Source organism: Plecotus auritus, assembly GCF_963455305.1.
Source record: "Plecotus auritus genome assembly, chromosome: 10".
NCBI lineage: Eukaryota > Metazoa > Chordata > Mammalia > Chiroptera > Vespertilionidae > Plecotus > Plecotus auritus.
Window position 1 is genome coordinate 49,207,060 of NC_137785.1, and position 12,195 is coordinate 49,219,254.

The window sequence follows — 12,195 nt, forward strand, 5'->3', positions numbered from 1 at the left end:
AAAATAGAAGATTTGAACAACACAACACATAAATTAAACCTAAAAGACATTTATAGGCCACTCCATTCAACAGCAGAATACATGTTTCTCAAGTGCACATGGATCTATGGCATATTACCATTGATTAAGCCATAAAACAAGCTTAAGTAAATGTAAAAAGAATTAAAATTGTGCAAAGTATGACCTTTGGTCGCAATGAAATGAAATTGGAAATTAATTTCAGAAAGCAATTCAGGAAATTCACAAATATATGGAAATGAAGCATCATACTGCTAAATACCAGTAGGTCACAAGGAAAATTAGAAAGTACTTTGAAGGGAAAGAAAACACCGAGACAGCATACCTAAGCTTATGGGTTAGGGTTAGGGTTAGGGTTAGGGTTAGGCTTAGCTGTGGGTTACTCATAGATGCCCTTTATCAGGTTAAGGGAGTTACCTTCTCTTCCTAGTTACCTTCTCTTCCTATAATAACTAGTTTGATGATGTTATTATACCTCGTGGTAAAAGTCTGAATGCTTTTCCCTTAAGGGCAGGAATAAGACAAGGATGTCTTCTCTCACCACTTCTATACAACATTGTACTTAACCACCAGGTTCCATTTAAAATAGTATCAAAAAGAATAAAATCATTAGGGGTACATTTGACAAAAGAAGTACCAAACTGTACTCTGAAAGCCAGAAGACATTGTGGAAAGACATTACAGAGCTAAATAAATGGAAAGATAGCCTGTGTTCAGAGTTCAGGAGACCATGTTTTTAAGATGACAATGCTGCCAAAAGCACCTACAGATTTAATGCAATTCCTATCAAAATCTCAGCTGGCTTCTCTGCACCAAGTGACAAATTGATCCCAAAACTCATATGGAAATTCAAGGTACCCAGAATAGACAAAAGAATCTTGAAAAAGAGCAAAGTGGGGGGACTCCCACTTCTCAAAGTCAAAACTTCCTACAAAGCCCTGGTAAGGAAGACTATGTGAACAGGCGTAAGAATGGAGGTGTAGATCAATGGAATAGAATTGAAAGTTTGGAGTAAACTCTCACATTAGTGGTCACTTCATTTTAAAAAAGGGATTTCTTTTAAAGGGTAAACCATTTTTTTTAAATAAAAAAAATCTATTCAGTAGGGGAAAGACTAGTGTTTTAAATAAATGAGTTAAGGATAACTGGATATCCACATGCAACACAATGAAGTTAGATACCCTCACTTCACACCATACCCCCAAATTAACTCAAAGAGATTCAGTTTTAAATGTAAGAACTAAAACTATAAATCCAGAATAGGCAAATCTACAAAGAAGAAAGTAGATTAATGGTTGCTTAGGGCTGGTGGGGAGGGGCATAAGGTTGGGGAAGTGATGGCTATGGGGTGTGGGTTTTTTTTATCCCTCTTTGGGGGAGCAGTGAAAATATTCTAGAATTGATTGTGGTGATAGTTGTACAATTCTGTGAATATGCTAAAAGCCATCAGAAAATGGGTAAAAGTAGGCTTATAGTTGTGAGTACACAAAACACAGAGTTTATTCTTGTTTTATTATTTATTTATTATTGTACTATTTATTATTATTAACGTATTTTTGCCCACCTCTGTATTTTAAATGGATGAATTGTATGCTATGTGAATTATGTCTCAGAAAAATTGTTTAAAAAAACCCTGAGTAGGTATTATTAATCTGCCCATTTTACAGAGGAGTAAACTAAGATTCAGAGAGAATGAGAAACATATCCATGGTCCCATAGCACCAGTAAGTAGTAGAATCAGGATCTGTGCAGTATCAGACAGTATTACCCCCAAAATAACTAGTTTGGTGTTTTTTTTAAAGATATGTTTTTATTGATTTCAGAGAGAGGAAGGAAGAGGAGAGAGATAGGAACATGGTTGATGAGAGAGAATTAGTAATCAGCTGCCTCCTGCACACCCCACGTTGGGGATCGAGCCCACAACCCAGGCATGTGCCCTGCCCGGGAATGGAACCATGACCTCCTGGTTCATAGGCTGACACTCAGCCACTGAGCCACACCGGCCAGGCAGCACCTGTTTTTGTTGCTATAGATTTATTTAAGAAATATTTATTGAGCACCTACTCTGTAAAAGCATGCTTAGACTTCATCTCTGAAATATTGATTCAATAAAGCAGGGTTGTCATTTAGATATCCACCTATCTAGATGATTCTGCAGCTCAGCCAGGATGGAGGACCATGGTTATGTCAGGGGTTTAATAAATGCGTGTTTGTTAACTTAAAGGGTAAGCAGTGCACTGCTGAGCTTTACTTATGGGATGCACGGCGAGTCTTAAAGACCACGCCTTGATCGCGATTCATGCCCAGTGATGTTTGAGCCTTCATTGGCAGACTGATGCGTGATGGTAGAGAAGGTTTGCTTATGAGCCATGAGGAAGCAGACCGTGTTTCTAGGACCAACTCTTTTGATAAGCCATTGTTTGACTTTTGAACGCCATACCTGGATAGAAGTGCCAATATTAGTTGGTGCTCAGGGGCGAGAGGTATTGATGAAAATGTTCCAGAGGTAGCGGAATTATTTACAGGAGTCAACCTTAGCCAAACACCAGGATTAATCAGAGATTGGTCACACCTTGGTTTGACACATACAAAATACACCTTCTCATGCCCTACACCCTATGGCCTTTAAGAAAACAGAATCTAAAGTAGGACTTGCAGTTCCTAATATCTGTGATGCTGTTAAATTATTACTGTAAAATGCAGACCCAAAGCCCCTTAGGGCTCCTCGGATTCACAGCGTGGTCTAGATGGGAGGGAGTAAGGGTTAGAAACACAGGCTCTGGAGTCAGAAGGGCTAGATCCAAATTTCATCTTGATCCTTTCAGAATTGGAGTGAATATTGGCAAGACATTTAAAAATCCTGAAATTTGCCCTGGCCAGTGTGGCTCAGTTGTTTGAGCATCGTCCTACGCACTGAAAGTTTGCTGATTTGATTCCCGGTCAGGGCACCTGGCCAGGTTGTGGGTTCAATCCCCAGTAGGGGGCGTGCAGGAGGCAGCTCATCCATGCTCTCACATGGATGTTTCTCTCTCTCCCTCTCCTTTCCTCTCTCTCTCAAAATCCATAAAATTCTTATAAAAATTAAGAATCCCGAGCTTTCATCACAGCCTGTCAAGTGAGAGGTAACAAGAAGACCTTGGTCAGTTATGAGGATTGAATGAAATAGTGCATAGTAAGTCGCCAAGCCTGGTAGGTCTAGTGTGTGAGAAATGTGAGCTGTTTCCCTGGGTCCGATGCTAAAGCCTTACCCAGGTCGCTGTCCCTGATGATGGCCAGTGTCCCCGAGGAAGGACAGTGGGATGCAGAGAGTGTCTGTAGCTGCTCCATACACATTTATTCCCTTAAATTAGCATCATCCTCATTTGATGGAGGAGACAAATGGAGCTTCAAGACATTAGATCCCTCTTCAGGGTCCCACAGTGAAAGATTGTCTGAACATGGTGGTACTGACGCTTTCTGCCCTCTTCCTGCCCTGCTCCTCCCGCGCCATAGGGTCAGGCACCGCGGTGAGAACACAGCCCAGCACTGGTGAAGGGCCTAATTGGGCCTTTCGTCGCAATGAACTGTTCTCTTTCCCAGGGGCCTCCGTTTACTGGGTGGGACTTTTCTATCTGAGGATGAGCCAGGAGGCACGTTGGCCAAGTCGCTGGGTAATGGAATTCATAATTGCTTGTGGCTTACAATGGGGGTGGATAGTTCTTCATTAGTCAATGTCATTCCTCCTCACGGGAAGAAGGTGAGTTGGAAAGGCTACGGGCCAGCCCCGTCCTGGATGCCAGCTTCTCTGTGTGCAGCTGGCCATCTTGGTTCCCTTCCGGTGGCCTGTCCAGCTTGTGCAGGCCAGAGGGCTTGCGTTCTCCACTTGCATCATGGCAAAGCTCTTGCTGCACTTACCGGTTTGTGTCCTGATTTTTGAGAGAGAACAGTTGTTACTCCTGGCCTCGCAGTTCAGAGTTGGACAGCAGGGATGTCCACTGGAAATAGCAAATCGTCATGACTCATTTCTGCAAATGAATGAACTGCAGCTTCAAGAAGTAACTTGTGCAAGGCCACAGGGTTAGTGGGAGGCGGGACTTGGGTACAGTCCACGCTCCTAGTCACAAAGGCCTAGGGGATGAGGGGTGACAAGGGCTTGTTTGACAAACCACCGGCACCTCTCTCCTCTGGACGGGCTCTGGGCAGCCCACGGGAAGCTGTTCCAGCGTGTTTTCCCCAGCCAGTCGGCCACCTGATGCCCACTTTGCATGATGGTCCTGGGGTGGGACCGCAGAGACGAATGGAGCCCAGTCCCTGTGACTGCAGATCTCAGAGTCCGGACTCTACTTCCTCCGCAGCCCCTGCCTTTCATGTTGCCTTGTGCTATGGACCCAGTGACCTCAGCTTCTCTAATCTTTCCTGCTCCTAAAGGCAACCAGGAAGGGCTGACACTGAGGGACCTGCTAACTGGTATCCGAGTCTTGATACCAGAAGAGACAGTGGTGGATGCATGGGGTATTTGGGGCTGTAGGTTGGATGTGATTCTGATGGGCAGCGGCTTATGAGCTTCTATGTGATGAGCTACAGTTTCCAGACCACAGCAGGACAGTGGAATGAATTAGATGCATAAGTAAAGGAAACGGCAAGGAAAGGACTTTGTGAAGGATTGAAAACGCCAAGTAGTGATGATGATGCTCACCATTAGCACTTCTGTTATTGCATTTCATCTTCCCATCAACCGTGCAGGTGGCTCTTTTCATCCAGGTTTTATAGCTGAAGAAAGTAAAGCCAGAGAAGTTAAGAGACTTGCCCAAGGTCACACAGCCAGGAAATGAGAGAACCAGGATTTAGTCCTTCCATGTAGTTCCAAAACCTGTGTTCCTTTAGAGTGATGCTTTTTCTTCCCTCTCCACCATGACTCAGGAGAAAAGTCCATTTTCAGTGGTCATGGTTGTTTGCTGAAAGGAGCAATTCCCTTCTCTCCTTCTCTAATTTTCCTCCAACTAATTGCAAATTAGTGGTAATTTTCAAATGAAAAAAAAAAAAAAAAAGGATCTTGCATGCCATCTATTTGTGCTTACCCAGCAAGACCCCAGGGCCTGTGACAGCTCCATCACCATGGCAACCCTATAGCAGGCCTTCCCTGGATCCTTGGCAGCCTTGCCCCGGGCTCCGGAGGTGGGATCGCTTACCCTCTGGGTTAGCCTGTTTCTCTGCTCTAATGTCCCCAGGACAGGCCCCACTCTTCCTACTGCTCCCTTTGATCCCCTCCATTTTAGAAGTTTAGAATTAATAATGAAAGAGGAAAGAAGATAAAAGTCCCGACAAAAACCTTAGCCATGGCCCTGGTCGGTTAACTCAGTGGTTAGAGTGTTGGCCCTTGGACTGAAGGGTACCAGCTTCAATTCTGGTCAAGGACATGTACCTCGATTGCAGGCTCTATCCCCAGCCCTGGTTAGGGTACGTGTGGGAGGCAACCAATGATGTGTCTCTCTCACATCGATGTTTCTCTCTCTCTCTTTCTCTCCCTCCTCCCTCACCTTCCTCCCCTGACTTCTCTGTGAAAAATATCCTAGTGTGAGGATAAAAAAACAAAACGAAACAAGTTAGCCCTGAAAAACTTCCTTTCTCCCCTAAAACATGGGGGGATCATTATCCTTCTCAATTCAAATGCTGCGGTTGGTAGGACAGGCCCGCCTGCCCCAGGGCACTGTGGGTGCAGCTGGTCCTGCCATCCAGGGTACTGGAAGGTCTGGTGGATGGAAGAGATGTGACGGGAGAATGTCCATCCACCAACCCCAGCCCGGAGGGTATATCCCGAGCAGGGGGCCCTGGACCCAGAGGGAAGATCTTTGCCAAGTACTGTGTATTTATTTGTGGTGTGTGTGTGTGCACGCGCGTGTGTGTGTTCTCAATCTGTAACGGATCACTCACTATGTCCAGGGCTCTGAGGATAACAGTGAAGGATTCCCACCCCCTGCTGTTTAGTGGCTGCTGACCAACCAGCGAGGGAGACAAATAACCAATGAGGCACTGAGAACGCTGTGAGGATGGGGATGGGGTAGGGTCAGCATGGCTGAGGACCTTTGCAGACACTGGGACATGACCTGAGTATAAAGAGGAATTCAAATTGCTGGAAAGACCCCGTGGGAAGAAACATCTCCTAGGTAGAGGGAATAGCCAGAGCTTCCTCCACTTTGCCAACTCCCCATGGCAAGTATGGCCAGGATGCAGGTGACTGGGGGCGGGGACTTGGGGATAGAGAACAATGCACATCAAATAATTTTTAAAATTGCAATAAAAATAAATTGGGCACTCATGGTCTTGGGCATGGCACCATTGGGAGAGGTTTAGATTGCTCAAATAATGATGGAGGGAAGGACTGAGGTCACGTCACCGTATCCCATGGGGGCCAGAGTCACCCAGAGGGGCAGAGTCAAGACCAGGACCTTCTTGGTTCCTGGGCTGCAGGGGAGACCGGTGGCACCTGGTCGAGTCTCCAGTGTCAGTTCCTGGGAGCCCCTCCCATGAAAGCGGGGCTTCAGCTAACAGAGGGAGACATGGGGCACTGGCAGTGAATCCATGTGCTGGGCCTACATGGGGAGGAGTGGGGGGAGGGGGGAATCTGAGAAAGGATTTGCACTTGTTGGGGTTTCCCTTTAACTTCCGCCAGGTGATGTGAATGGAGACTGGACTATGGGGTGAAAGACCGGGGGACTGACAAGGTAGCATGGACCCCTGGAGGGCCCGAAAGCTCAGACTCTGCCAGTGTGAGGGACAATTGGCTGGGCTGAGCGCACTCTCAGCCTAGAGCTGTAGTCCCTCCCGTGCCACACACAACCTCGCATGCACCATCCCCCCCATCCCCCGCCCCCCACTCCTCTGAGCCGCCCCGGTGGTCTCCTGCCACCTCTCCTCTTCCATTCCACTCTCCTCAGTTCACCTTCTAAAAAATATTATTAATCGAGGTCAACATTCACATACAATGAAATGCTATTCAACGTTTTTAACAAATGTCTCATCATGTAGCCAAAACGCCTACAAAATATAAAGCATTCCTTCCCCCCCTTCCCCCCATCCAAAGTTCCATCCGGCCCTTTCCAGCCGATCCCTGCTCCCCATGGGCCACCCCTGCTCTGATGGAGATTTGCTCTGCATGTGAGCCTCCGGCACCGGACACTGGGAATCACACTGTGTGTGCTCTTTGGCCCGGGCCTTTGGTCTCGCTGCTGACTTTTGCCCTCTGCTCCCTTTGCTCTGGAGGGACCAGCACGGCCTTCCTGGGTTCTCCTGTCCCCAGAGGTTTCTTTGGGACTCGTTGTGCCGAGCTGAAGCGCATCATATCTCTGAGGTCTCCCGTATATCAGTGTCCTGGTGACTCAGGTCACAGGGGCCGGGGGCTGGGGGGTCAGGGGCTCCAGGAAGCAGCAGCTCAGGGAGGCTGAAGGGCTCAGGCTCTGGACCTACCTGGCACCTCTCTGTGCCTCCCCTGTGTAATGGGAACCGTGCGGTTGTGCAGGAGTTATAGTGAGATGATGCTTGTAAAATCCTAGCAGGGAACCGGCATCTAGGACAGGCTCAGCCTCTGTTTTATTAAACACGCGGAGAGAACACGCAGATGGTGTCAGCGGCTCAGGAGATCCTGACACACTTCCCAGGAGAACGCTGCGTGAGCTGCCTCCTCCCGTTCTGCAAGGACAATGGTCGTGCCAGAGGACCTTGCCTGGGGACTTACTGAGTGTCAGGCACTGTTCTAAGGGCTTTGTATGAATATTTAGGTCGCCATAATTCTGACGATATACGTGTGACGGAAGCACAGGGAGTCCGGCAACTTGTCAGGGACTCTGTGTGGAGCCAGTGGTCCGGCTGGGGTTCTGTCCCAGGAGGCATGCCTCATGAACTTGACCTCTGGCCTGCACCAGGGACATTTCCTTCAAAGTACCCCCGCATCTGGGTAGCTTGAAATAGGATAGAGGTTCCACAGGATATGGATCAATGGACTGGAGCATAGATTCTCTACCCCAAATACTCCTAAAAATCAGAGGTCTGGACTTGGTTCTGTGTGTTTTTGTTGTTGTTGTTGTTTTTTGTTAAAAAATATTTTTATTGATTTCAGAGAGAAAGGGAGAAGGAGAGAGAGAGATAGGAACATCAATGATGAGAGAGAATCATTGATCAGCTGCCTCCTGCACGCTCCCTACTGGCACTGAGCCTGCAACCCAGGCATGTGACTTGACCAGAAATCGAGCCGTGACCTCCTGGTTCATAGGTCAACGCTCAACCACTGAGCCACACCGGCCATATCTGGACTTGCTTCTTTTAAGTAACAAGGAAGAAAAAAATTAGGGATGAGATTTGTAGCCAAGCACTCAGCTGGAACCAGTCTTCCTTCACAAATGGGGTTTATCTTCCAGGAAAAGGAAAGCACACACGCTGAATAGTGTCATTTAGGATTAACTAGGGACAGAGTGTTCCTTGAGTTCAGGGCAGTCGTCACGTATTTGCATTAAAAGAAAGAAAGAAAGAAAGAAAGAAAGAAAGAAAGAAAGAAAGAAAGAAAGAAAGAAAGAAAGGGAGGGAGGAAGGAAGGAAGGAAGGAAAGAAAGAAAGAAAGAAAGAAAGAAGATCAGGCTCTGCTGAAAGCAGACAGTAGTTGCAGCCATGAAGTGTGAGACAAGTCAGCCCCCTTCCTGAGTGTTCCCAGTTGCCATTTCGGATGACAGCCCAGAGCGGCTGGGGGAAGAGGCACAGGTGCAGTTTCCAGGTCTCTGTCCCATTTCAGGAGCCTCCTAGGGGGGTCCCCCCGGGATGGCCTTTCTGGCTCTCTAATGGGATGTTCTCATGCAGGCTGGGCAAGCGTTTCCTCCCCAGAGCTGGGTCTGGGTCTCCATGCACACTGGAGGCCTTTGTATTTCAGCCCCCCACGCTTTGCAACATGCCACTAGATTTTGTGTCATTTGTCCTCACAGGTCCTCCCCCCACCCCCCGCAAATTCATTAGTCTGTAACAGCGCATTTCAATCTTTTTCATCTCATGGCACATAAACTAATTACTAAAATTCTGCAGCACACCAAAAATATAACTTTTGCTGATCTGACAGAAAAAGTTATAATTTTGACTCATTCACACAGGACGGCTATTGTTGTGTTGGCTGTTGTCATTTTTTGATTTGACAATCTAAGGGAAAAGAGGTCAGTGCCCCTGAGTAAATAGTCAGGTATTGCATGTTTTAAAAATTCTGTGGCACAGCCGTTGAAAGTTGCTGGTCTATAATACAAGAAATACACTTATATCTATTTCTTTGGGTTTGATCTCTTGTAATCTCCATTGCGTCATAGTTCCATCATAACCATAGTGAGTGCAGCAGAATCACTGCGGTTTAAGTGCATGTCTAGCAAAGAGCCTGGCATGGCAGAAACCTCTGGCCACGTCAGTCTCTTTTCCCTTAACAGTTTTTAAAACAATATTCATTTGTGAAATATTTTTAATACATTTTTATTGATTTCAGAGAGGAAAGGAAAGGGAGAGAGAAAGATAGAAACATCACTGATGAGAGAGAATCATTGATTGGTTGCCTCCTGCACGCTCCCTACTGGGCATTGAGCCTGCAACCCAGGCATGTGCCCTGACCGGGAATCAAACTGGTGACCTCTTGACTCCTGGGTCAATGCTTAACCACTGAGCCACCCTAAGCAGGGTCTTCCATTTTTTTTTTTCTTTTGCTTAACCCCCAACACCAGTCTCCTGGGCTCTTGGGAGAGGTACTAGCAACTTCCTACCATTTCCCAGCATCGTATTTCTCCTCCAGTCCTCTAACATCCTAAGCAATAAACTAGCTACAGTCATAATAGAATCCCTAAAGAATACATATCCAACAATAACGATAATACTAGTTATTATTATTCATAATAAATCAAGTCTATCCTAGATAATAAGTACTCGTCCAATGCATAAATGAAATGATTGTTCATATTCATAGCTACTGTGCAAGGACACCCACCCCCGTCCACCCATTTTACAGATGAGAAAACAGAGCCTCATCAAGGTGAGGTGACTTCCAAGGGAAGATTATCGCAGAGCTAGCATTCAAAACCTGGCACCGGCACATCCAGGTCCTTTAAGAGCGTCGGACCACAAAACCCCAACCCGCGGTCCCCTGGGAAAGGTCTGCTCTTGAGGGGTCGCCTTGACTTGTAATTTATTTGCGGATCCCGGCCTGTGGGATTGATTCTGAATTTATGAGGCACACTCAGGTCTTTCGTGACTCGTGCTCCTGGAATTTCATTAGGCCGCCCAGTAATTGTGGTGGTAAATGTTTACACATCTATAAATTATTATTAGGCAAGTGGGGCAAGGTCAACCTCCATCTTTTGAGGCGCCGGGAACAGCTTCCAGAGTTTTCCCAGCAGACGAAGGAGCCGGGATCTGATTAATTACGGGCTGGTTGGTGTCCTATTGACAACACCATTTCTTGCTGCTGATTTTGAAGCCCCAGATGGGTCATCTTTCCTGAGCATGAAAAATGATCACCCTTTTACCAATTGTTTTGCAAGTGGTTCAATGTCAAATCACTAACGACTATCGATAGTTGATCTCTTCTCAGGAGGCAAAGCCCAAGATGCCTTTGGGGTTTCAGGCGGCGCCTTATTTTTACTATATTGGTTGCGATTTATTTAGGCTCATGCCTCTATTTCTAACTTATTTATATGTTTGGTATCATATACTAATTGTTAAAAAATTACCATAATGACATGAAAGGAATGTTTATAAGTGGAAAAGAGCTAATTAACACAACTAAACACCTGCTGTGTCTCAGGCACTTATATATGTCTGTCATCTAATACAACAACTATGTGAGGTTGGTATTGCTGTTATTTCTTTTTAAAATTTTATGTCTGGATTTGAGAGAGAGAGGCAAACAGAGAGAGAGCAAGAGCAAGAGAGGGACATCAATTTGTTGTTCCACTTATTCATTCATTCATTGGTTGATATTTGTGCTAGTATGTGCCCTGACCTAGGATCGAATGCGCAATCGTGGCGTATTCGGACGGCACTCTAACCAACTGAGCTACCTGGCTGGGGTGCTGCTGTTATTTCTGAGTTCTTGAGACCAGGACTCAGAGTTCAGGTTTCTCTGTGGAGGTCCCATGGCTAGAACAACATGATGTAGGTCTGTGTGGCTACAAACCAAATTCTTTCCTCTACACCTTCAGGCTTAGCACCCAGAGTCCTTTAATCAGGTTCTAGAATCAGGTGGAAAGATTAAAAATAGTTATATTTCTACTGAGTTTGGGGGCCACACAGTCAGCTAACACAGCACCCTTGGTGGTGACAAAATTACCCAAAATAATACAATCTCACTCTCAACACAACTTTCCCAAGTTCTTGGGACATGGGGAAGGGCTGTGTGAGTTTTGTGAACTCTGTGGAAATATTCAGGGATTTTTCTCCCCAATATTAACCTCCCCACATACCATTTTTTTCCCAATCCACTTTTATTTTCATTCTAATCTGAAACTCCTAGGAGGTAACAAAATAGCTGGCACATAGTGGGTGCTTAATAAAATCTACTGAAGGAATACATGAATTCGAGAATCCCTATCTCCACCCTAAAGAAGGTTACAAATATAGGTGACTCTTGAATAATGCCAGGGTTATGGGCACCGGCCCCCTGCGCAGTCACAATGAGCATATTACTTTTTTAAAAGTGTTTTTATTGATTTCAGAGAGAGGAAGGGTGTGGGATAGAAGGATAGAAACATCAATGATGAAAGAATCATCGATCAGCTGCTTCTGGCATGCTCCCTACTGAGTATTGAGCCCCTAATCCAGGTGTGTGCCTTGAATGGGAATTGAACTGTGACCTCCTGATTCATAGGTCGATGCTCAACCACTGAGCCACACCGACTGGGCAAGTATATAACTTTTGACTCCTCTAAAACTTAACTATTAATAGCCTACTGTTGACCTGAAGCCTTACTGATAACTTAAGTAGTTTTTTTGCATGTATTTTGCATGTATGATATACTGTATTCTTACAATAAAGTAAGTAAAGAAAATGTTAAGAAAATCATAAGGAAGAAAAAAATATATTTACAGAATTGAAAAAAATCCACATATAAATGGACCTGTGCTGTTGAAAACCCTTGTGTTTTTCAAAGGTCAACTGTACAGCCATTGCCAGAGTGTAATATCACATAT